The sequence below is a fragment of the Leptinotarsa decemlineata genome, unplaced genomic scaffold (genome assembly GCF_025532065.1).
Source record: "Leptinotarsa decemlineata unplaced genomic scaffold, Ldec_3_MD MMD2_P_RNA_scaffold_5, whole genome shotgun sequence".
In the NCBI taxonomy this organism is placed as follows: Eukaryota; Metazoa; Arthropoda; class Insecta; order Coleoptera; family Chrysomelidae; genus Leptinotarsa; species Leptinotarsa decemlineata.
Genome location: NW_027412532.1, coordinates 18,847,570 through 18,874,839, shown reverse-complemented (window position 1 = coordinate 18,874,839; position 27,270 = coordinate 18,847,570). Strand labels below are relative to the sequence as shown.

The following is a 27,270-nucleotide window of genomic DNA, read 5'->3' as shown; positions in this document are numbered from 1 at the left end:
TTTCGATTTTTTCATGTTAGTCTTTGTATAGAGAGCATACAATATATATCTACGTTGTTTTTGGTATAGTCCGTTTGGCTAGCGGTTCTATTCGCCGAACTAACCGCTACTGTGAGTGAGATTGATGCTGTAGAGTCTCTGGAAATGAACTGATTTGATTCCCAATCTAGGACAATGAATGTTCACTGCTACCGTGCTAGGAATCGCATGTCAAAATGTATGACCTTGTTAATGGCCATCTTCACCCATAGTGAATGGAAATAAAAATAATGGGTATTTGTTTGTTTTCGTTAAAAATGTAGCTTTCATAAATATGAAGAGGAAAAATTGAATTACTTCAGGAGGCATTATAGTTTTTCAGAAAAATTATTATGTGGAATCAACATAATATGTGACACCAGCATATGCACTACCTAAATCTATAGGATCATGTCTGGCTAGGAAAGGTATAGAATCGACCATAACTGGCTGGATCTATGCCATGCTGGTAAACAGAACTGCAACTGCGACTCTTCAAGGCGAGGCCATTAGGTTCAGAGTCACCAGGTGGGGTACTATCTCCCCTTCTGTGGTCGCTCCTGATGGATAGTCTGCTTGATGCCCTCGACAGAAGAAAAGTAGATCTACAAGCTTATGCCGATGGCCTTGCCATCTTGGCAAGATCCACGCCGGGAAGGGTAGCTTGTAATATCCTCCAAAGCACGATGGACGTTGTTCACAGTGGGTGCCTTAGGAAGCAGATGTCTGTCAACCCCAGCAAAACTGTGATAATCCCCTTCAACAGGAGGAGAAAATTGGACGATTTATTACCACTTTCCCTCAATGGTGAGGTCATTCCATTTGGAAGGGAGGTGAAATATCTTGGCATTGTCCTTGATAAAAAAACTCACCTGGAACGCTCACTTGGAAAAAGTTTTACACAAAGCCAGACTGTCCCTAAGGACATATCGAAGTATTTGTGGTAACTTGGGGCTTAGACTCTGAACAAATCCATTGGATTTATATGATGATTGTCAGACCAATGATCACCTATGGTGCAATTGCCTGGTGGTCGAAGGCCTTACAGAAAACGGCCTAGTCGAAGCTCTCTGGCTTACAGAGACAGGCTTGTCTGGCCATCAGTACCACACCGTCAGCGGCGATGGGGATCCTTCTAGATCTACCTCCTCTCCACAATTTTCTGGAGGGGGAGGCTAGATGGACTGTATATAGACTTGTGCACATTGCCAATTGCATAAATCAATTTAATGCAGAGTGCAACAGACTGTGGGTTGACACTAGCAGTCACAGCATTCTGGAAATGTCATCTTTATGCCTCCAACTGTCAACTACGAACTGCTTAATAAAGTACTGTTCCCTAAAGAAATATTTAGAGCAGGTAGTTGTTGATTCACAGATGGATCAAAAACACCTTCCGGTTCTGGTGCAGGTGTTTTCAGTCGCAGACCCAGGACAGAGATATCAACCTGCCTTGGAACCAATGCGACTGTATTTCAAGCGGTTATTTACGCTATTGAATTGTTTGTGGAGAAATTGGAAGAATCCAATCTCATACACAAGCCAATAAAAATATTCTCGGACAGGCAAGCGGCATTGGCAGCTCTTGGCTCCTACCGAGCAACGTCTAAATTGGTAGCAAATTGCCATAAACGACTGTCCTCGATAGGAAGACTCAACAGATTGTCTCTGGTCTGGATTCCTGGCCATACTGGCCTGGAAGGCAATGATGCTGCTGACTCCCTTGCAAAAGAGGGTGATGCAGGTAGCTTCATCGGACCAGAACCTGTCACTAGCATCGCTTTAGGCTTTGCCAAACAAACATTGAACACCTGGATGATTTATGGACTTCTGGCAGAATCTTACAGGATTGGCTCACTCCAAGGCATTAATTCATCCTTCGAAGCTTGATACCAAACAGTTGTTGAACTACAGTAGAGATGAACTACGATGTCTAACAGGCTTTCTTACAGGTCACTGTCATTTGAATCATCATATGATGGCACTGTCATCATATGGATGGACTGTCGGAAGACAGCGTGTATCGCCTCTGTTTGGAAAATGATGAAACAGCAGAGCACAAATCAGATTTTTAGAGTTCGGAGCCGTACTCATACCATCTGACCTGAAAGACCACTCACCATACAAAGTAATCGGCTTCGTTAAGAAGCTGGGTTTATTTGGTCGAGTTTGAGTAGGTGTGAACCACAATAAACCCTTGCAGGTTGCGGTGAAGGGTCGAATAGACCCAGTCACTTTGGACCTAACCTAACCAGCATATGCAGGAATAACTTCGGTGAAGAATTCTGCACTGACACCTTTCAGATATAATCCAACGCCCTTCGTGGTAGTAGCCAGGGAAGTAGTTATTTTCTGATAGATGTCAGTCCATGAACCTACAGTGTAGGTAATTTGAGATTGGCCTGAACAAACTGTTCTTTTAGAAGAAGTATGCCTACTCAATTTGTGAAGTTTTGAATAATGATCGAATTAATAATCATCATCATATTATTTTAAATAGATCATTATTTCGGTTCATTCCTTTTTATTTTTCCTTCCAAGTTTATATTGACAAGAAGAAAAAAAATGTATGATCAATCAACACACGCACTTTCATTTCGCACATTTCATGTAATATTTTTGTCCATTCATATATCTTGAAATATTCTTACAAAAATCATCAAATCCTAAATAGCAAATGCAAAACATGTTTTATTTACTATATGAATCAATTAGACTTGAAATTCAAAATATAATCTAGAAATAATAAAAAAACATCATTATTGGAAGATGCTAGTTTTTGGGAAAAATTTAATTGACTTCCTATTTCTCCCACTATTGAGTGGTAACTTTCACAGAAAGACGAACTGAATATATCAAAAACAAGTCACAAATACGCGTATACCAGTATCAAACACAGAAGTTTCTTTCAGATTCGAACCGAATAAATAATCCTTTCGAAACAACTACTTTCAGTGTCGATCAACCCTTTTTTCTTATCCAGTTCATATACCAAATATTCAGCTGGGGAACATCTATGAACATAGGTACATTATTCAAAACGCAATTGGATGGAGATCATAAAAGTTTGCGACATACGTAAAAAACAATTTCTTACATAAGTATAACATGTGCCTTCTCCCCAATTAGCAAATCTATTCTGATAGTGTGAATAAAATCGATCTTGTCAAATTCAACTAACTGATTGATGAAAGTTGAAAGGAAACATTTCATAATAATAAAAACATATTATGGACATGTAAGCATTACGGGTAATGGCTAATAAGAAGCATATTATAGAATTTTTACTGTTTTTTAAAACTTGAAAACCCCAAGAAAATTAAGTAAAAATAAATGTTTTTCATCATATTCAATGACATCTACATAGGGTGAATTTCTTTTATAGGATTATTACGAATAAAACCCCGTGTTATCTACATAGAAAAATTACTTTTTGTAATTACTTCAAACGATCGTTCTCATTTCGAATCACCGGAATGTATAATGAAATTCCCCAGAAAATAGAACACGATTGCATTTCACATTTCAAAAATGACCTAGAGTTACATTTACTTCAAAATCATTCAAAATCATCAATGTCATTCTTCATTCTTTTTTCAATTTTCGTCATTGAAATATCATTGTTTTCACTCAACTATCATTTTTTTCTACACCATATCACTTGTATATAGTAACTTATCATAAATCAAGGATAATTTTAAATCAGATTCTCACTTTACGTATCTACTCTACTCAATATAACAACACTCGAAGAAAAGCAACACCACTGAACTTTTTTATCTTTACCCACAAACACTGTGTATATGTAAAATAATTAGAGACTGTATGAAGGTTGAGTGGAAGAACAGTTTTTTCAGAGACGCATCTCTACAAAAAGGAAAACTCCGCCTGATATTTTCATTTACAATCATATATATTTTGATTGAAATATCATAATAGTATCTAATGAAAGTAAATAATAAAGATATTTGTTATTATTATTTAAAGCTAAGTGTGCGCTGGTGAAACTTCATCCCCAAAAGCCCCGATACATTCAGGAGGGCGCGCCAACATCATGAACCAACGAAAACTCACCACACCGTGGAATGAGTGATCATTGGGTACGAGAATCATGTGCCCTGAGCAAACTCGGTGAACCAAAAATGACAACCTTCTTCATTTGTCCGGCTAATGCAAGACGCACACCGCGACAGGACGGCACAGGACGGAAACATGACGTGAATTTTTGTTTCTGTTTCTATGGTGGGGCGTACACTAAGGCAGGCAACGGACAGGCACATGCCAGGACAGAAACAGGAAGCGCCCCCCCCATAAGAAACTATAGAAAGAGAAACGAAATTTCACGTCATGTTCCGTCCTGGCATGATCCCGTCTTGTGCCGTTCTGTCGCAGTGTGCATGTAACTTTTTTTTCCTCCTCTTTCCGGACGATATTCGTCTCGCCAGGAGCTGAAAACTACACAACAAATATTGTCTTGCTTTGGTAGTCGAGAAGGACTACATCAGGCTTATTAGCTTTTATGAGCCTGAAGCTGGGGAACGGATACTCTCGTCTCTACCGTAAGAGTTCCATAGGTGGTAATAATGCACTTTCAGGCCGAGACCGCATATGCTGGACGTGCTGACAGCATGGATATCAGACGCCTCGGGGCAGGCCCTGTACCTTATGTCAGGAACCTCTATACCCATCACGTGACTGTGTGATTATTTATTATTATATGCATACCTTGTATCCAGATGATGCTGGTCATTTTTTGTATTGTTTAGTCTGTATTTTTCTTGCACAACTCACACACGCATTCACCAATACATCTGACGAAGAATAGTGAACAAATTACTTTTGAATAGCGATAAGTTTCACGATAATTATTCACGTTCCTCACGTTATTTCACGATATATATTGGCACACACAAATAGAAAACTTACCATTGAAATAAACAGAAAATTCACGATTTGCACTGGATGACATATACTGACTAAGCATTAGCATATCAGGTGGTAGATGATACCTTCCTCAGAAGAGTGGCTGGGAATTTACCTGTAATGAGTTGGCGTGCTTATCGCAATAGGGATTAGGTGACGAGTTTACTTGTACTCGAATAACAACGTTATCTTGAGTAAATTTGGAGATGAAATATTCAATTTATTTTACTATTTTTCAAGTTACATAAAGAAGAATTGTGTCTCTATTCCCGGACTATATCGCAACAATTCTGAACGTGCTACCAAATGAGTTACGATATTGCCGGCAAGGTTAGTCTTTTGGATGATTGTTACATTTTCGGATTATTTACCCCCTATATTTGTCGAACGGTGGTTTTTGTTGGCCATCCACCAGTTTCTACATATATGGAGGTGATTTGCTCGTTTTTATTGGACCTAGCTTTGAGTTTGTTTACCCGAACAAACAAAAGACTGATAGCTGATAGAAAATGTAACAACAAGAGAAGGGTTATCACTTTTTTCTCGACTAACTTTTTAAGGAATATTTTTTGAACAAAAGAAGCGTTATTGTCTACAATATTAGTAGATGAGTAGATGATTATTGTATGCAGTCCAAAAAATAATACGAATATTCAAATTTCGCGAGCTATGTACATTCGATTAGCGATTTCAAGTGTAACAATTTTTTCACAGAAGGTCGAAATAATGTGAATGACAACGCTCGTCTGGATGCCGCAGCACATCAAAAATCGATGAAAATGTTGAGAAAGTGAAGAAAATTATTATAAAGAATCGGTTGGCTCATGCCATGTAATATTTTTGAAAATGTTGGGCAGCAAAATTGCTGAATATTGACCAAAACAATCATCGCATGAGCCTCGCTCAGGAACTGTTGGTGAAGTCAATGGCGATCCAGTTTTGCTCCACAGGGTCATAACTGGTGACGAATCAAAAATCGATACCGCCAACGCCTTACAGTGATAAGTCACTTTCAGCTCAGTCATAATTGTTCTCTCAATACCTCAAACCAAAACGAAATCATTACTATCAACATTATAACGTTTCCTTTAAATTTTATATGCCACAATGGATACAGCCAGCTCTAGCATGCGGAGGCAAGGGCGTGGATCTTTAGGACCAAAGCTATTTGGCCTTTTGGAAGTTCAAATGGGTGGTATCGAAAAGAATAAGATATAGAGAACTTACAAGGGCGCCATCTACAGCCAATAACAGTTACTAATAATCCTTTTTGATACCAGTCTCTGTAGATGAACTCTACCTCCAAATAATAAATAACAGCAATAAATATTTTCAAAAATTTAATGAACTGAATAAGCAACGTTGTGCAATAATATAAACGCTGGTTTCTTAGCCGAAAGAATAACTAGTTACAGTATCTCACCTTCAGTTTAATGCATTTAACCTTACAGTAATATCGTTAATACAGTTGTTATAGATTCCACAATGACCCACGGTTAACTAGCTACAGCAGAATAGAATTGACTCGTCCTCTCCACAGTTGGCAGTCCAGTAGTCCATCCACCTATCCTGTGCTTAATTCAGCCAGTAAATGTGTTACCACAAAAATATGCCCCTTCAGGCGATCTTCAAACAAATATAAATTTATCCAGAAGATAAATTTATATCTTCAATAAATCTACTTGTGCAGCAAGTTGAGTTGTCTCCTTAATAATTATCTGATTCGCAAATTCCTACCCAAGGAATTTTCAGACTCAATTATTTTTACTATCTTCAGAAAATTCATTAACTTCAGTAAATTTTCTTTAATAAATTCATTTATGTAAATTTATTTATCTAAATTTCTCCATCTGAATTTACTTATTCATCAATAAATTTATTTTTCTGAATTTTTTTTTATTCTCCAATAAATCTATTTATCTGGCAGAACTATAGCACAAAAAAAGAAAGAAAAAGTTTTGTAAAAAAATTACCGCTCATTCAATATCTGTCAACAAAAAATCAAATTCAAATAATTACTCAATATTTCTTGATATTAATTTACAAAATGCATATTAAGTATATCTACCTTAAACGTTGGTCGAAACTATGAAGATGTGATTATTTGCAGAAAAAACTTTATAAATAATCGATACGTCGTTCTCTGATAAACGCCAGAAACAGAAAGGGGAGAATATAACATTTAATTATTGATTTTTGACATTACTTCAGATTTCGTTCAAGGTTGAACAGGTGTTGCCACCCATTTCATTCCAGTCACGAACGTCAACAGCAAGCTGATCAGTGATCAAGCGCAAGACTATCTTTTCTGGTTTACTGGGTTTATCTCTGAGCGATTATGTCATCTGCCATGAAATATGAAAAGAAAAACTTGACATTTTGTATTATGACTTTTTTTACCCTGAAATTTATAAATGAAAACACATATTGAATCGGTCTTAAACACTTATAGAATTAAATTAATCCTAGGACAAATATTTTATTAAATAAATGGAATGTTACAAGTTCATCAATATAAATCAACACAGGGGAGTTATATCCTGATCACGTTACCTTACAAATGGACTAAAAATCAATAAAGTAAAAAATGAAACGTTACAACATTACGCAATTACTTTCAATATCTGATCCTGATTGTCTGAATGGTCTGCCTGCTTGAATTATTTATGTCCAAAGAAAATTCGAATCTCCTGCCACGATGTTCGGAGATGAAGAAGCGTGCGCTCTGATTAGCTGGCGAGCTGGGCGACAGTTTGAGGACGTTACGTGACTATTTGGTACACTCTGATTGGCTGCCTCAGCGCCTAGCTAGCTGGGTGACAGTTTGAGGATACCAAGTGACAATTTGGTGCACTCTGGTTGACTGGGCAAGCTAAGAGACTTGACTGGTGTGATGACGTCACTGTCTCGCTGAACCGACGTAAAGTCTACTATGACATCGAAACCAAGTACAATCGTTCCAATGGAAGAGCTCAGGGGAGCTGAGACCGAAAAAGCACGCCAAGTTCGACCAAATCTCGAAGTTTCGCTATCTGTTTTCTTCGATTATCGTAGCGTCGTGCATCAGGAGTACTTACCATATAGTCGAACTGTCAATAAGTAATGATATCTTCAAGTTATGCGCTGCTTGCGAGAAGCAATACGATGAAAAAGTCCGGTATTTTGAAAAAATAATTCATGGCTTTTGCATCACGATAATGAACCTGTTCACTCGTCATTGCTCGCTCGTAATTTCTTCGCAAATTACAAGACCGTAATGATGCCTCGACTACCGTTTTCACCAGATTTGCCCCTCCGTGACTTTTTTCTGTTCTCAATCGCAACGATTGAGGAGATATAAATTGAATCGCCGAAAGAGCTCAAGGGCATACAATAAACTGCATATCAGAGGTACTTCGAGGATTTAAACAAATGCTGGCACGAGTATATTATATCTGAGGGGGACTTCTTTTCTTCTTTTTCGAACAGACTGCGTATATAGGTACATACAATAATACAGTTTGCAGTTATTATTATTATTATTATTCATTAGTTTTATTGTTTTAGAATCGAATACCTATTGAACTTTTGTAGCAACTTCTCAAAACCTTCTCCCATATTACTCAATTAATTTTCACCTATTTCAAACTATGAAAATTTAAACCTCCACTAGTTAGAAATGAGTAGTATTCCATAATTCTCTTCTTAGAACAGTCTCTTTTCCTTTCTCTATCCTCTGATTCTCTCTCTCCCTGTCTCCTTTTACGACGTTTCGATTGTTAGTATTCACAACCGTCTTCGGGTGATGACTATTTATAGGTCATTCGAGTGGTTTCACCTTTCACCTCTTCCCTCTCACTTTTTCAGTCCTCCATGATAGAGACGAAATTACAGCTGCTCATTATGTAAAATTATCAGGAATCACAATAGATCCTAGATAAAATGAAGTATCATCTAAAGAAGTTATTAGTACAAAAGACTTACTATAAACTGAAAGAATATTTTGAAGATAGTCCTATATAATTGTACTACTATAAAATACTACTTGTAAAATGTTTTGCTCCATAGGTAAAGACTTTTTGAGTGTGTGATATTAGTTCATAAACTATTATATTTTCCCGTTACGGGGTTTCTCTTCTATTATTTCATTATTTTTTTTGTATATATAATCTATTTATATTGTCGACATGTTCTACACCCGTTTAGGTATCATTTATTATACACATGAACGAATGAAGAATATCTATCTATCTATCTATCTATCAATCTCTCCACTTCACTGGTTTGCGTATCTCTACGCTATATTGGCTGAATGCGTCGTTGGACCAAATGTATACAGCTTCTTTGAATTTCCTCCTAAACCAGCGTTCCACCCTGTGGATGGGCTCTTAGTTGCAGCGATTTAGAATTTGCCGACCTCACAGGGTATCCGGTAAATGCAATTCTTGGAATCACAATCAAGTTTGGTGACCTAGTTTTTTGAGGGTACTACGGATAGTGTTTCCGGATCATCATTTTAAAGTAACCATTCTATTAAAGATCTTTTTTGATGATGCCTAGTTCTTTCTCGAGATGTTTCCCACTTTGTGTTGGTCCTGCCCACCAATACGTTTAAGAATGACAATTCGTTTTGGACTTTCTTCTTCATTGTGAAAGTGATGGAAGGTTGTTGATGTGATTAATGAAGGTATCTAGTTCTGTATTCACATGGTACTATATTATGAAGGTGTCGTCGCTATATCTCAACTAAGCTCGGGACTTCTTGTAGGCTTTTTCAATGGCCAGAGTTTCAAACCACTCCATATATATGTTGGCCATAACTGGTGAAAGTGGCGATCCCATTGACAGTCCCTCGTCCTGCTTGAAGAATTCGTGTTTCAGTTGGAAATAGCAGTTTTGTACACATAATTCAAGTAATTCCATGATTACTTCTATAGGTAAGTTCGTTTCATCTTCCAGGTTCCTCTCAGTTGTACATGAAACATTGTCAACCACCTTCAAACAGACTGAGTCAGTTGTCGAGATACAACCTTCAAGATAAAACCTTCATCTTCGCAGTCATTGTACTTACCACTGATGATGTCTACCTACCGCAGTAGCAGATGAAACCTTTGGATCCGTTTGACCTAAGCCTACCGGCTCGGGTTTCATTTTCATTATGAATTAAATGTATGTTTCATCAAATCAAATCAGTGATAACGATATTCAGTAAATAGGAAGGAATAATTAATTGTTACGAAAATTCACTTGTTTTCAAGATTATTTTTCCTATACTTTTCATGCAATCAAACACTATACGAATTTTATTCATTTTGAATAATTCCCACCCCATGTAAATTTTCAAATCGACGCCTACGATTGTAATATACCGTCCCCACATACAGACTTCAGCGATGCCTTGCAATGAAGTTAATGTTTCCGTATCCAAATTTCGCTTTATCAAACACCCACAGTGTTATCGTTGTCCTGGTAGCGTAAAACGCAAATCAATAAAATAATAACGTATTACACGAAATTAATAAATCCCATGAAAACATTCACCTCTGTTTATCCGAATGAAAAATGTGCCAATCGGTCTGAACAAACAAAATATCGACGATTGCCAATAATTCCATTTATCCTGTCCACACCTCCCATTGAACGAATTCCGAAATCATAAAACTCGTCACTGCCATAACATGACCAAATGTCGGAGCCGAGGCAATAAACAGAAATTTTAATCACAACATACCCCATTAGCACGATACTAAATATACCTATGCGATATTACATCATCCTGTTTGCAATATAAACATTCCTTTATGATTTGACAAATAAATTTCGTACATTGCTTTGAAAATGATCATATTGCGCGTTTTCAATTCGATGATAATTAAACGGGCGACGCAAACAGATATAAAACATGAAACAAAATAATTGCACCCCGGAAAATAAATTCACAGAGGATGAATGTATGCCGTGTTTTGTCCCATCTGGACAAGATGTATTTATAACCGCATATTGAAAACCAATGTTATTTATACCTTTTGATGAACGATTTTAGTTTACTGTTTGAACAGGAGAATTCAGATGTGACATTTTTGGAAAATATTTTTTAAAGAATCAAAAGCATTTCTATTCATATCCAGATTCATCTCAGTTTATTTGTAATTGAAACAGGATAACAGGATACTTTCAGGTGAGCACTAGTGATGACGAAAAACGAAAGCTCTTTGCAATAATTTTATAATTACACACTTTCATACCTCGTCGATTCATTCATTCAATAAGTGTATTCAGCCTTCCAATCTATTTGTCAAGAAATTTGCTCTTGCTCACTATAACAGCTCCAGCCTGGTCACCGTCGTAAACCAGAGGAATTCATTCAAAGAGAATATATCCGCGACGTTTGACATTATGTCTGAGATAATTTTCGCCTATTTTTGGTAGATTTCTCTTGGCAACATATCTATGGCATAAAACAAGAATGACCAATGTCAATTCTATGTTATTTTACTGCATTTGCTATTCAAAAGCAAACTAAACTTCTCTGAAGAGTTGAAATACCTTAGTACTGCCCTCGACAGGAAGCTAACATCTAACTTTCACCTACAGAGTAAGGCAAAAAGATCATATGTGGCTTATGAGCAATGTCGGAGGACAACGGGACGCGCATAGGGTCTTTCACCCCGTGTGGTCACCTGGATGTACACTGCAATAATCAGACCTATGTTAACATACGGAGCCATTGCATGGGGACCGAAAGTTCTATAAGCAACGGTCATCCAAAAATATATCAAATACAGCGATTGGCTTGCTTATACATCACAGGGGCCATGAGAACGACACCAACCACGGCAATGGAATCATTTACTGGTCGGACCCCTCTGGACCTGTACGTTAAGGAGGTTGCGTAAATGGCCATGTTACGATTGCGCACGGTTGGTGTAAACCTCGAAGTAGAAATGGGTCAATTGAGGCCTATGGCGAGAAGCGCTCACTGCGCAACCTCTGCTGCAGGCAACCAGTGATGCAATTGAACCCAGGTTTGTGTTTGATACACCCTACAAAATACAAATAAAACAGAACACAGAGTCAGATGCTACAAATGCAATACGCATGTATACAGACCAGCGTGGTTCAAACATATCTCGCTGGTATCTCAATCGCCACAGAAGAAATAACCAGGAAAGGAATTTCTGGCAAAAATATAACAATCTGCACTGATAGCAGACATGCCCTATTAGCCTTGAACAGAAAACTTGTTACTTCAGGGCTAGTACTAGAGTACCACCAAGATTTAGCCGACGCCTCGGTAGATAATAACAATAAGGGCACAACAGGAGTAAAGTTAATCGCATTGCCGGCTCTTTAGCCAAGGAAGCGGCTGGACTAAGAATTTTATGACCCAGTGGCACCTACGGCCTGATGACTTGACAATTGCGGAACTAGCCAAATGTTATACCCATGCTCAGTCCCTAAAGAGATGGGATGAGAAGCTGGCGCCGAAGAAATATCTGGCGATGACCAGGTAGAATCTACGCTTAACACTAGGATTTCTGACTGGCCACTGTCAACAAAGAAAACACCTCCATAATATGGGGCTAGTGGACACACCTCTATGGAGGATGTGTGAAACAGGATGAAACTGTCAGGCATGTCCTATGCGAGTATCCGGAGTGCATGTTCGGCGAATCTTGGCCTACACCTGCCGATATAAAGGAGATGTCTCCTTTACCGGTGAGACAGTTATCAAACTACTTTAGTAATTTTTAAAAGGAGATATTTGACTTTTCGTACTGGCATGGGCAACACTTTTCACAATACTCATTTCGAATGAAAGCCTCAAACTCAGTCTACTGCGTTCCTGAGAAAATGTCAAATTCTTGATATTTTGCTTCGCATTTATAATACCGATAATTATTTTGAAAAGTTGCTTATATATATATATATATATATATATAATTATATATATATATATATATATATATATATCCTGTCTGAAGAGAGAGAGAGGTAGTCTTTGCTGACTAGTTACCAAGGAATTGTTCGTAACTATATATATATATATATATATATATATATATATATATATATATATATATATATATATATATATATATATATATATATATCTTAATCTGACGCGCTTGAGTATTTCAAAATGGCGAATTTTTTTGCACATTATAAAAATGGCCGCGAGTTTGCTTCAGATCGAAATCGTCAGATTATTGAATGAGAGCTTTTGTTTTGTTGCACTTAACACCCCCTTAAAAAATCTGACGCGCTCGATTAAATTTTTTTTCTTTTCACTTTTAACCGTACAACCACCCACAGCATGCAAACGATCAGATTAACATACCAACATTATTAAAAATACGTAGGACATTGATGCTATCAATAGCTGACGCGCTCAAGTATGTCCATGCCACAGTATTTTTTACATATTCAAAAATCTATAGCCGCTTCCCCCACCGATGAAAAGGTATATATTATATAACATTTTTTTCTTCTTATCATCTAAGCTTTGGAACCTGATATGTCTCAATGACGCTCGAGTAAATCCCCATTTTGCATCGTGGGCTCCCCTGCTATTAGTGGTACGAAGGATATGTAATGAGATCATTTCCAGAAAAGGAAAAGATAATATAATCCTAAAAAAATGAATTTCAATACATCAAAAATACTTCAGAATTCAAGTCAATTGTTGTTAAAAATGCCCAAAATAGGCTGATCAAAGCTGAAAACTAGTATTTTCAACCAAAATTCAAGTTCACTTTAAGACTGGAAGCGTTTTATCTATGTCAAATTTTATTTCAATACCCTTTCATTCATAATGTTTTGTAGCATTTCTCAAGAATGAAATCTATTTCAATTTTCATTTTTACTGTTTGGTGTATACGTTGAAAAAAATTATGTGTAAATGAAGAAAAATTATTGTTTCACAAAAGTGATTTTTTTCCAGTTTGTATATACAGTGTGACACACTTGAGATGAAGACACTCCCGTACTTTAGTAATTTTTAAAAGGAGATATTTGACTTTTCGTACTGGCATGGGCAACACTTTTCACAATACTCATTTCGAATGAAAGACTCAAACTCAGTCTACTGCGTTCCTGAGAAAATGTCAAATTCTTGATATTTTGCTTCGCATTTATAATGCCGATAATTATTTTGAAAAGTTGCTTATAAATCGATTTTGACCCTACAAACCGAATTTCAACGCAAAATTCAAATTTCATATTCAAGTCAGATTTTCAATTATTGGTTCCAAATAAGAAGATTCGAAAATAATGAAATACGTTATCCATAACGTAGGAATAAGAACGAAAGGTCTAATATCCATTATGAATACATTCATTTAACTGATTTTGTTTGCATATTTTATCATTTCTGTAGCTTCTTATTTGAAACCATTTGGAACCAATTGAAAATCGGACTTGAATATGAAAATTCCAATTCCAAAAAATTTCATATTTCGAATTTTTTGTTGAAATTTGGTATATGGGGTGTCAAAATCGATTTCTAAGCAAATTTTTCAAATAACTTATTTATTTCTAATGCAAAGCAAAACATCAAGAAATTGATGTATGTAGCCGTTACTACATGGTACGATATCATCATGAAAAATGAAGAACGAAACTTTCTATGCTTTTTTATCACTTGTATTTATCACAAAAATTTGCTCTTTTCGCGAAATCTTAGTAGGCTGGATTCAAGGGTGTCATCGGGCTAAGTATTGCGAAAAGTGCGGCCCACGATGGTCTACGCCTGTACCAAAAATTAAATCTGTTTTCAAAAATGACTAAAATATAGGGGTGTCTTCATCTTGAGTCACAATTAATAAAAGAAACATATGTGTATGATCTACAAAGTGCTGTTGCCTATCTTTGGAAATTTCCTATTCTCCATGCATTAACAAAGACATGAAAACTGAAAAAAAGTTCATCCCCCAGAAATCAATCTCTCCTAAACATACACCCTTTTCATAAATTAACGAATGTTTTCAAATCTACATATCAACTTCACGAGTTGGAATCCATTTTTGGTATTGCAGAATCTAATACTTTCGAAAATTCATCTCGGGAGATTCTGAATACATGAAACTTCTCAAGCATTACTCCTTCCAGTGAGTTACGGTTGTTCATGTAAGTGAAAGCAACCTAATCGAAATTGATTACGATTTCACAAGATGAAGAACATCCTCTAACATTTACTATATCCACTCTTCACATCCTTATATCATTTCCTGAACAAAAACCGTACACGTCGGAAGGAAGACCATCCTGATATCGTTTTCGCCTTCCAAATGGCCCATATTTCAATCGAATATTTTTTTCCTAGTGTTCAGTTTGTTATATAAGTTTTCGGAAATGAAAAGTGAGAAATCAATATTCTGCACTATTTCTCAACGGACTGTTGTCCTCACAGGTGAACTCTTCTAATTCTTTCTTATGGCTTCAGCTTTCAATTCCATTAAAAGTAGCATGCTAAGAAACTTCAAAAATGTGAAGAGCAAACAAATAATTCAACTGTCAACAAAACAAATACTTCTTCTTCGACAAGAATTTAGGGGAGTACCATATTTATTCAGCCTCTTATGCACATGCGATATATTTAAAAATTATTTCTTTTTTCTGACTGTCAAACAAAAAGTACGGCTAAATTATTGGACAAAATCGATAGCTGGCAAAAAATACCCTTCTTGTACTGTCATTATAAACAACAGTAATCTGTTGTCTCCCACCCGAAAATTTGACAATATTGAAATCAAATGTACAATTTGTGACTGAGGAATTGTTCGCAGAAAGATTGATAAAATATTTTCCTGTCCGAATCATGAAAGGGCATTGTTTTTTACCAGAAGCTTATAGTGAAAAGTCACAGAATGCAAATTGAATATCTGAACGTTTTTTCAGGAATCGATAAGCAATTTTTCACCTATTTTTGAGCAAATTTTCAGTCATATATTTTTTCGTACCATATCTTTGACTTCTAATGATATTGGCCCCCATAGATGTGCTTGACGACTGGATTTTTTGAACAGTACGAAATATAACTTATTATTCCGCCCTGGAGCACGATAAGTCATTGAAAAAGAGTCCTTGCACACTCGTAAGAAAAATTTCATTGACGATCATTTAATATCTCGAAAGATGTTTATTGTCCTTAATGTTGTTTTTTTAGACGCCATTACTTTGGAGATATAACAAGTAGCACCTTAATAGGCGTTTATATTTTTATTGAACTCCAATATTTTTTCAGCTTACATCTAACGTATATGCAAGAATGAAAAACTTGGAGAACCACCAGTCCTTTCAGTTCTGAAGCACATAATATGGGTAGCTTGCCCTTGCCTTATGTGTAACAAGGCCATGAACGAATTTTATTTTGATCTTTTATATTACTGTATGTCTGTTTTTAACAAATTTTGCACAACTTTTGATGAACGAAGTTTTACATAAGGCCGTCTAGTTTGGAACTGCATCCGTACTTATATTGAAAGGGTTATCTTTTTATAAGTGGGAAAAAAAGTTTTTGGCTTCTACTGCTCCATCTTGATACAAAAAAATGTGAGAATCCTCCAAAGAAAAGAAGGCAGTAATCAATTTTGAAATAAGTAACTGTAATTTTCATCTTTACGTTTCGCCAGCACAAGTGGCTGGCTTCTTCAGAGGTTTATTCCACTTGATGATTCACTGACAACTGGTGATTTCTAGTTCGTAAGTTGCATTTATGTTGACTCATGTTGCTGCGCTGCTATTGGCCAAAGTATTATTACCTGTTAATGACTTTAGCATCTTTTAGTATGGAATTCCAAATCTGGTTAAACATTACCGCCTCCTCTTTTCTGTTATAGTTTTCCGTATGTTTATGGATTTCTATGGCTTTCCGTACAAGTCGACTGTGTTATCCATGATCGGGGGCAAGTAGTTTCACATCTTCAAACAGTATCGTGTGGTCTCCTTCACTAAGTGCGTGTTCCGCTACTGCCGATTTGTCTATTTGACCTAATCTACAGTTTCTCCAATGTTCATTCAGCCTTTCCCCATGGAACTTTTGGTGGTACTGATATAAACTGTTCGGCAGGTGCATGGTATACGATATACCTCCCCAGCTGATTGGGGATCTCTTTTGTCTTTCGCTTTGATGTATTTTCCTAGTGGGCTTGAACACTGCTGTTTTTATTTTATGCTTCCCTAAGATTTTTCAGATTCTGTCTGTAATCCTCCATATTATGAGGAAACTCAAAACGGTTGCACGTCCATTTTTACCGAAGATAACAACTCAGATACTTCAAGAATTCAACATGGATTTGTGGAAGTTATTTAGTAAGATGAAATGATGAATATTCTGCTTTGGCAAATTGATATGCAAAGTGATGAACAAACAAAGTTATTTTCTTCATAAATGTAAATTCCACGTAGATGGTTTACGATCACGTTAAGTCGTAAACTTTGAGATCGAGAGTTTGAGGTACAAGAACTGAATTTGTTGCCAAAATGAATGATTTCATGTTTTACCCGAATTATAAACTTGATAAGTGGAGTTTGGAACTTCTGACGTAAAAATAATCTACTGAAAACAATTTTTCCTCACTGGAACAGGAATGTTGACTGTCGATAATAATAATAAAGTACCCATCATCTGGAGATGACTAGAACTATTTCTAGTAGCTGTGCATATATTTTCTTTTGCATCTAGACGAATTATTGACTTGCATAAGGGTGAAAATTATGAGCAAAATTGAAGTTGATAAGGAAATGAACCATAGATTAGATGATTTGAACCAATATACTTTTGTCTTGATGCCTTTTAATCTTCAGAAATGATGGTTCTTTCTGAATGCTCGAGAAGAACGTTAAGGTTCAATGCTGGTGTGTGAAACATTTCGTTGAAAAAATCAATATATTACATTAGTCACAATTGAAGTAACCACTACTGACATCTAAAAATGAATCATATTGGGATGTTCTTTTAATCATCTTCGTATATACCTATTCAAAATAATTTGGCATTCTGGAGTTCTCATGGAAAACAGCTACAAAATCAAGTTTGTCAGGTTTGTGCTCCCACATTGTATCATATTATTCCTTAAATAATTTTAGTACCACAAAGTAGGTGCAAAATACTAATTGTACTACACTGCATTGCAGTGAAATTGAGTTAACGAGAAATTTTGAAATTGATTTCAATTTACGAACCACCGATAGACAGATGTTTCAACCTGTTGGGCATCGTCAATACCGGGCAGGCGGTCCTTGATTGAAAACAAAATGTGAAAAACCAAGAAAAGTTCTTGATAAAAATTACTGGGTAAACGCAAGCGAGACATAAGTGGAACCACCTATTGGTGTGACACTCAAGTCAACTTGTTACCGCAGTTGTCGGTTGATTGTTGAAACCACCAACACTGACATAAAAACTTGGCAAGTTGACTTGGGTGTCACACCAATAGGTGGTTCCACTTATGTTTCGCTTGCGTTTACGCAGCTATTTTTCTCGAATACTTTCTTGGTTTTTCTCATTTTGCCTGCGTGAAGGCAAAGATCCAGGGTCGGGTGGCAAGCCTGTACCCTTTGATAAATAGAAAATCTAAGTTAAGCCTAAAGAATAAAATCACGATCTATAACATGATGTTCAAGTCTGTCATCATGTATGCTTCAGGCGTTTGGGGACAAGCGGCTCCGACTAACATCTCCATCTTGGAGACTTTACAAAATAAAATTCTACGGATGATTGTGAATGCTCCGTGGTTCGTGCGGAATGAAGCCATCCGCAGAGATTTGAAGCTGCCTTCCATTCAGCAGTCCATCCAGTCGAGAAACCGGCGAGTTTTTGATTACGCCGAAACTCACGAAAATCCGTTAGTCAGGGAAGCTATAGATTACGCTGTAGACGACCCCTCCCGATATAGAAGGCCCCGACACTCTGTCGAATAAGGCCTCTATGTCCTCCGTTAACAGATGAATAATATCTTCATCCATCTCACCCCAGCCAGGTAGGGTATACAGCGAAGGGCGGTATGGATGTCTGAGGACTTTCATGCCACCATCAAACACCAGTCATGACCCGTTTGTCTTTCTGGCAAACACCAGTTAAAAGGGGAAGGGAGCCAGGCTTCAACCTGAACAAAATCAAGATGGATAACGTCATTTTGCCTTCAATTGAGGACAGTCTGCCCGGTACTGACGATGCCCTATAGGCTGAAACAGCTGTCTACCGGTGGATCTTGAATTTAAATCAAATTGGGAATAATCAGGATAGTACCTACTCATATTTATCTTTTGAATTTCATGGAATTGTTTTCCAGGAGCTCGATTGCATTAACCTGTCTTGATTATTATTTCGAAGACTTCTGATGAATTTTTTCCCTTCCCTATAAGCCTTTATTCTATGATCATCACAGTAAAAAGTAAAATTGTATCTTGAAATCATGCGAGTAATCTTCTGATATGACATGACTGATTTTGGAGTATATAAAATTACTTGTAGAATTTGGGTAAGTTCCATAATATTCAAACAGTTCTGTAATTAGTGATCATCGATGCATCACTTGTTTTGAAATGGAAAAAACTCGTGCAAATTTCCATAATTTGAGGAAAGTGTGTTTTTCGAATAGAAACAAAAGAAGAAAAAACATGTGGGTAAAGTAAGTATACAGATTTCACCAGGAAACTCGTGATCTTATCAGATCCAATTAAAACCTGGATGGATGAAAATTATATCAGCCAAAAAAACTGTCTGATCTTGTATGGAAATATTCTTCAAATGATCTATGAGTGCATTCACAATTTCTGGTGGTTCAGTCTAGTTTTCATTATTTTGTTTTCTTAACATCAGGGATTCTTGACTTACCCTAGCTATTTCATTATTATATGACTCAAGTAATCATCATTTTGAACATGTAATTTACTGAGTAAGCAGCTATACAAATTCAAATATTAAAATGTATGTTTACAAAACCATTAGGCAACCTTCTGAAATTCAAGGGACTACAAAGTGGTTTAATTACTAGACCTCCAAATATTTTGGGGGCATTTTACCCTCGATTTACGACGCAAATGGCGAAATCACAAATACCGAACTAGATATACTGAACAAGAGAGATCGAAATGATCGTTTCTATCAACACTTCAACTCCTCCTCACACCTCAATAAATATATGATCATAGGATACCAACTGTACTTCAGTTGAATTGCAACTTATTCGACTCATCCTCGTAGTAACGAAAACAGGTTAGCGAGAAACATGAATCACGAAAGGTCGAAAGCTCCAAATCTGTCTTTAGGTTAGATATATCCTGCGAGATTTTGAAAGAGAAGTGGCGGTGATTCTTACTTTCTAATTCAGATCACGTTCCCTTAATACCATCACACATCCATACTCAGCCATGCTTAACTGCTGAAATTTGTTGGACTCCATTGTTACCATATACTTTTGTTTCTTTGCACAAGCCTGAGTGGATATGCGCTTCGGTTTATTTACCCTTTCGCCGTTTTATGCCTTTCTTAAATTTGATTTCGGGCGAAATGTCTGTGAAAATCGGTTTCGTAATCGTATTTGGGAGTGGCACTAAAATTCATATTAGAAAGTTGTAGGTGATGTAACTGTACAAAGAAAAACTCGTGAAATATGAAATCATGAATGAACAAAAATTCTTAAACTTCTCATATTCTATGTCAAAATGGATGTCTAATAACTGGTGAGAAAATTAGAAATCAATAGTCACTAGATCTAAAATGACTCCTGAATATTTATTTGGTAATTATTATGATAATTTTCAGATGATATTTCTCATTGAAAATTTCAACTATTATTTCCATTTAGCAACAGTTTTTGTGGTTAATTTATTTATCTAGAAAGGTACACACATAGTTTTCTTCATGGAAAAGATCCTCCTGTATGATATTCACAGTTTCTAGGAGTCTACTTCATCTCCTGAGGACGCCAACTTATACAGGTCTTCATGGAATGTCTGTCATAATCTCCTGGACTTAAATCTGGTCCATGAGCTGCTCGTGGAAAGTTTTTTCCTCGAATTCATTCGGTATAATTTTGACGGTTTCCTACAATGATTTTGGTGCCCACCGACCACCCAACTGAGTATAGAATCAACCCATTTCTGTCCGCAGTTCTTTCAATTTGTCACAGTATTTTCAGACCAGTCTTGATGTCACATTCATCCTGTCTGTGGTATCTGTCTGTAAAAATGTTGATTCTTTAATTTCGTTAATGCCACAAATGATCGTTCCTAGGTCATTTGGTGATTTGCACACACTTCTCCTTTAGAATGGATGTATATTGATCTTGTGGGTCGCTGTTGTGTAAATTTGTACTTGCAGAGTATATTCCAGCTCCCGTCCCATGTTCAGTTTTCAACCCGTTTGTATATACCTATACAAGATATTTCTGCCAAGCCTGATCTCTCAAATCAGTTACATTCAGGACTTATATATGTTTTTTCCGCTGAAATAAAAGTCATTCATGTCCATCTTTCCTTCCTATGGGATGAAAGTCATTTATGTCTGTTTTGACCCATTCTTTGACCTCCGAAAATTTCAACAACATAAATATTTTCATTGCTCAAATCAGCCACGTACTGTTGTTAACTATATACTCAACGATTGTGAGAGGCTTCAAGAGATCTACAGTATTGCAAATCAAACGACTACTGAAAATATGTTCATTTTGAGAGCACAGCACAAGTTTCATGATATGAGAGACTTCAATTAATTTCAAGGCATCTGTTTTTTCGCAACTGAGATGGAGAGAGGAGAAAAACATAACCTCGTTTTCCGAAAATGTTTTTCTCGTTTATTTCGAAGATTTAGCAAAAACTTTGGAACTATCGTCATTATGGGCAATTTATTCCTTGCTAAGAAGTACCCTGAATATCAAGAAAAATGTGGACATCAACAAAAATTTCAAATAACGTGCCTCTCTGAAACACAAATCTGAGCCATAATCTCAAACAAATATATTGTACCATTCCTTTCTACGATCTGTCGTAGAAAAAGTACAGTACGCTACTCGAGGATAAGGCCAATTATCGCACTCGGCTAACGCTCGTGGGTAATTGGCTTTTTATCCTACTCGGTACGTAATAAACTTTTAACCTATGGAATTCTATAGACAAAGTCACTATGAATAACTTGTTGAAATAGTTTTCTATTTCACACACTGGTTATATTCTTGAAACATGAAAAACATGTTTGGATACAACAAAAAAACAACAATTTTTCAAAATGCATCGGCTCATGTGTAGGTAGCCTCATAAAAATTCCAGGGTTCGGAGAACTTCTTGAATAGGTCATTTTAAGTCTTTTTCAATTTTTATTGCTTATATCTGGCCAATTTTTGTTCTGATACAGATTTAAAAAACCAACCTCGCAAAATGACCTACGAGAGACCGGAACAGCAGTAAAAAAAACCGTCTTTCCATTATATTTCAACATTCAATCAATGTTTTAGCGATGTTCCTAGTTTTTAAAATAGAGAACGTTATTACAAATCACCCCATAGGTTAAATCCTGCTACTTATTATAGTGAAAATCAACCCCATCGCCTTAAGTAGTTCATGAATGATATTCGTAGCGAGAACGAATCAGCATCTCCTTCTTCTCGAAAAAACAAGCGAGTGCATTTTTCTCAACTTTCCAAAACGACAAAGTCAAATGCATGCAGACAATGAAATTATATGCATGAGTTCCCGATAAACATATCTCCATCATCCAGTCATAATAATTCAAAGAGTCACAAGAAGTGCATCTCAAGAGATAGTAATGTTTTTCTCATGGATTGACTTTTCCGTTCTCTCGTACATAAACATGGTGTATAAACGCTCCTCAATTTATTTATTTATACCTGTTTTGCTTGTTTTCTGTATGGTTATAAATCTCACGGCCAGACATCCCAGTAACTAGCAGTGTCCTTGCAAGCTAAGATATATGTCTCAGAGATAGCAGGACATCTTGTATTGATTCTACTTAAAAGCTTCGTCTCCAGTGCGTTTGTTTCCCTATCCATTCCCACTTCGTGTTGTATGAGATTTTTTGGTGTTTTATCTCCTGAAATTCAATTTGAATTTTTTGTTTCTCTGATTTTTTGCGATTCTGTTTTCAATTGGTGAAATGTTATTTCAAATGTCCTTGCTTGGTTGATGATATCGGGAAGGTTGTTTTATAATTAGTCCAGAGAATATCATAAAAAGTTTCATCGCTAAAATTATGCAATTGAGTACCTTTTTTGGTCTTGAATATATTCGCAAAATAAACTTGTGCGCGTCAACAACTAACAAAAAACTTAGGTACAATTACTGTCATTTCCATAGCCCAAAAAAAAACATAATATTATCAGGCAGACCTCATTTTGTTCATTTGTTCTAGTCTAACACGTTTATTCTAACCGTATAACTTCCAATCCAAATTCTTCTGATAATGTATATTTTTCATCGGTTGAGTCAACATCATGTAACTGACAATAACAACTGCCTAATAAAAAATAAATCCTCAATCATGTATTTTCCAGAATGACTGAAGATCTACTTCAAAGATTTTGACTTCCTAGACAGCATTATTATTATATTTTGGTTGAAAACAATGCCGCCTATAGTTTCGTTGACATATTTTTTGAAAAACACAGAAATATTCACGACGTTAGTACTGTTCACCAAATACAGTGTGTCCCAGCTAAAAGTTATCACTACCCTAGTCTGCGAAGTCAAATTTTGGTCAAGTTTTAATGACAACCAAGTTTTATCAAGATGTTTCTATTTTTCATCACCTAAAATGTTATCATCGTAAGAATGATTCATTGTAGGTACGCCACTGTATTGAATAATAGATTAGAAGGTGAGCAGACGTTTTCATGGAAAAGGAATGTCTCCATGTGTTTCTATATACGCTTATCTTTGTTTAAGCCTTGGTATATTGATGTCATAATCTTGCACTTCATTCAACAACATTCAAAACTTTAGAAAATGGTTTATACTATACAAGAAAGAATAGCCATTGTAGCTGCGTATTTTGCTAGCTGTAGCTAGAGCTGCGGCTCGAATTTTCGATGAAGTTTATCCAGAAAAAACCACATCATATCAGTACTTGATTCAATGGATGGAGTCAGGATCAATGCTGAAAAAAAAACATGAACGAGAGGAGCATACGAGAATTCTGAAAGAAGCATAAATCCATCTTTATAAAATGCAGAATGTACAAGAATTAAATGAAAATGATCCTGACAGACGTACAGAGTTTTGTAAAATCATGAGTCAATTATTGATTGGTGGTAATAATTACCTCTACAATGCTTTCTGAAGAATCATCTTTATATTCAAATGGACATGTGAACAGGCACAACTGCAGATACTGGAATGACGTATCCCCATTGGTACAGGAAAACTCATTCACAAACTCCCAGAAATTGAATGTTTGGGCTGGTATGGGGAGACTATTCTGTAGGTCCATATTTTATTGATGGTAATCTCAACGGACAAATGTATCTTGTTAGATACACTCAGTTACATGAAGACGATGATAGTATACTTGAAGGTCAGCTCACCTTTCAACAAGATGGAGCTCCTCCACATTTTTTTGTACCCGTACGTCAATTTTTAGATGACAATTCCACAGGGAGATGGATTGGAAGGCGATGCCAATATAATGGTCGGGTAGACTTCTTGATTTATTACCATTAGACTTCTTTTTATGGGGTCCTTTTAAATCGAAAGTTTATATTACACAGCAAAATTCTCTTGATGATCTACGCAGGATAATTGTTGTGGAGTGTCGGGCAGTGACTCCAGAAATGTTGAGGAATGTGCGAAGACGTTTCGAAAATCGCTTTGACTTCTTTATGGAACTGAATGGTTCACATTTTGAACCATTCAGTTTCATTCATTTTACGACAAAAAGTAACGGAAATAAAGTTGTAGACAATTTGATTTGCTACAAATAATGTCTCAAGAAATTTTCTGTGAGATTGCTTGTTCACGAGATATACAGCACGAAAACCTTTTGCACGTTATTTTCCATGATGGTGTACGGGGAACAAAAGTTGCGACCCCACAGACTTGTACTTAGGCTTATTCTAGCCCCTGCTACACATTAAAAAATGAAATTGCCTCCTCTGAAAAACGCACGCTAAGGTCTAAAGAATGTAACATTTCACTGAGCTATTTTTGAAATGTCGATTCTCATACCGAGAACTCTTTTATTTCCGTATCCAATCCCGTCGAATCGCATTGACAGGAAAACCACACCGCCACAGACACCGTACAAAGACCCATTATGAGAGCAGCTCACACGCAGGCAGATGCATGGTCCATATCTGTGCAATTCGATTAAAGTTCCATGTGCATTTACATGCTACTCAACCGAAGAAAGAAGTCGAAATCGGTAGCCTCTCGAAATGGTTATTCGACCATTACAACGTTCTTCTGCTATCAGGTCGTTCAATTCACACTTTACAATCTGAAAGGCCATTACATAAAGCGAATGGATAGAACTTAATAAAATCTTCTTGAGAATCACAAGTGGAGTGTTGAATGACAGATAGAAGTTCTTTTTTTTTTTTCGTGAAAGATTTGTCGAGTATTTGAAACGAAAATGAGAGGTAGACATGTATAGTTTGGCGAACGGTATTCAACAACTACCCTAGTATTTTATGCTTTCTCATGAATAGTTTTATTGGAAATAAAACTTCCATCAATATGATTATGACACGTGATGTGACAGTTCAACTATTGAATGTTGGTGGTTTCGAGTTCATTTCTGAATAATGGAAACTTTGAAAAAATTACATTTTAGAATGCTTCGAAATCGAACAATGGAAAAATCCGAGTCAGGGTTCAGGCAATACCCTGGAACTTTCAATTGCATTAAAAAAAATGCACTTTTGCAAACCTTCCAAAGGAGATATTTCGGCATTCTTGAAATGCCTGGTTCAAATTGAGTCTGGTTGAATTTAATGGACTTTAACTTTCAGATGACCAGACTGACAAAATTTCAAGTGTCAACTCTGAAATTTTCAGATATAACGGTTGGTATAATGCTTATTCTATTGTGATAACAGGGCGTGATAATGCAAGCACCGTCTTTCTGGTGACGAAGTGGATCCGTTTTTTTTTGTTGACATGATGTCACAAAGGAAAGGATGTATCCAATAGAAGGTAAAACGGATATCTTATTTTCTAAATGGATTATTCAAATATATGGTTTTTCACTTATTATTATACTAACATTATGGTTGTTGAAGTCAAACTTGGCATCGACATTCCTAACGAAAAATGTTTGTTTGCTTGGTAGCAAAGACCGTTACTTACGATGTAACCCTAGCTTTGTTTTCGTTGGAGTCTGTTTCTTCAGTCAACAATATTCGTATTCCGAATATTTTTCATTAGACGTTCTTTAGAAAATAAAAAAAACGTGTGCCTTTGGGGACGCCCGAAAGAAGTGATTACTTAAACTAATCTAAGTTGAACTATTCAATATATTGAAATTGTTTAACTTGAGAAAAGCTTAGATCATTACTTAACATTTTATGTATATTAATATGATGATGTAAAGGTTATTTATTAATAAAATCTTCCATTGATAATATGTGTACATACATATATTACAGCTACCATAATCCAATTGTTACTTTTGTAGGATCAAATAATGATACTAATAATGTACATACACAAAATTAGTATCATCATTACGTGCTTGCTGGTTAGATTTTTATATTAATCATAAACACTATGTATATACAGGATGTTTATTAAACATGCGGCATACATTTAAGGGATTTTTGATAGAGTGCTTTGTTTCGAAGATATGGAGCGAAAAAGAATTTCGACAATAACAATTTATTACCAAAAATTACACGTAATGTTTCCTAATCTACAAGAACTGTTGAAAATGAATGCAAGAATCCAATCTTCTCCTTCTCAACTCTTTCAAAAACACCAGAGTCACTTACGAGACATAGTATTCGAATTGAATCTCTGCAGCCGTTTATAGTAATCGGAATGTTGTTGATAGGTAGGTCCAGCGTAGTATGCTATTCTTTTATTTCGGCTACGTTAATAATTTTAAAATTACCAAAATTGTCATTGTCGAAATTTTTTTTCGCCCCGTATCTTCGAAACAAAGCTCCCTATCAAAAATATTCTTGGAGTAACCCCAGGAATAGGCCATTAGTTTTTTGTCGCATGTTCAATAAACACCCCATAAATATATATAGAAAGCGAGAGAGACAGAGAGTTTACTTTCATTCACCGACTCATTTCAGCGTTAAAAACAGTTTTTCAGGCATAATTACACGATTAACTCATTCTTGTATAGTTGTAAAATCTTTTTTGGATGGCACCTCAGCTCGTAATAAA

General features: G+C 36.1%; 1 protein-coding gene across 1 annotated transcript in view; it reads left to right on the top strand.

Annotated features, from left to right (window-relative positions):
- Positions 1-27,270, top strand: part of LOC111502661 (Zn finger homeodomain 1) — a 961,246-nt gene that overhangs the window by 742,096 nt on the left and 191,880 nt on the right. The window lies entirely within an intron of this gene.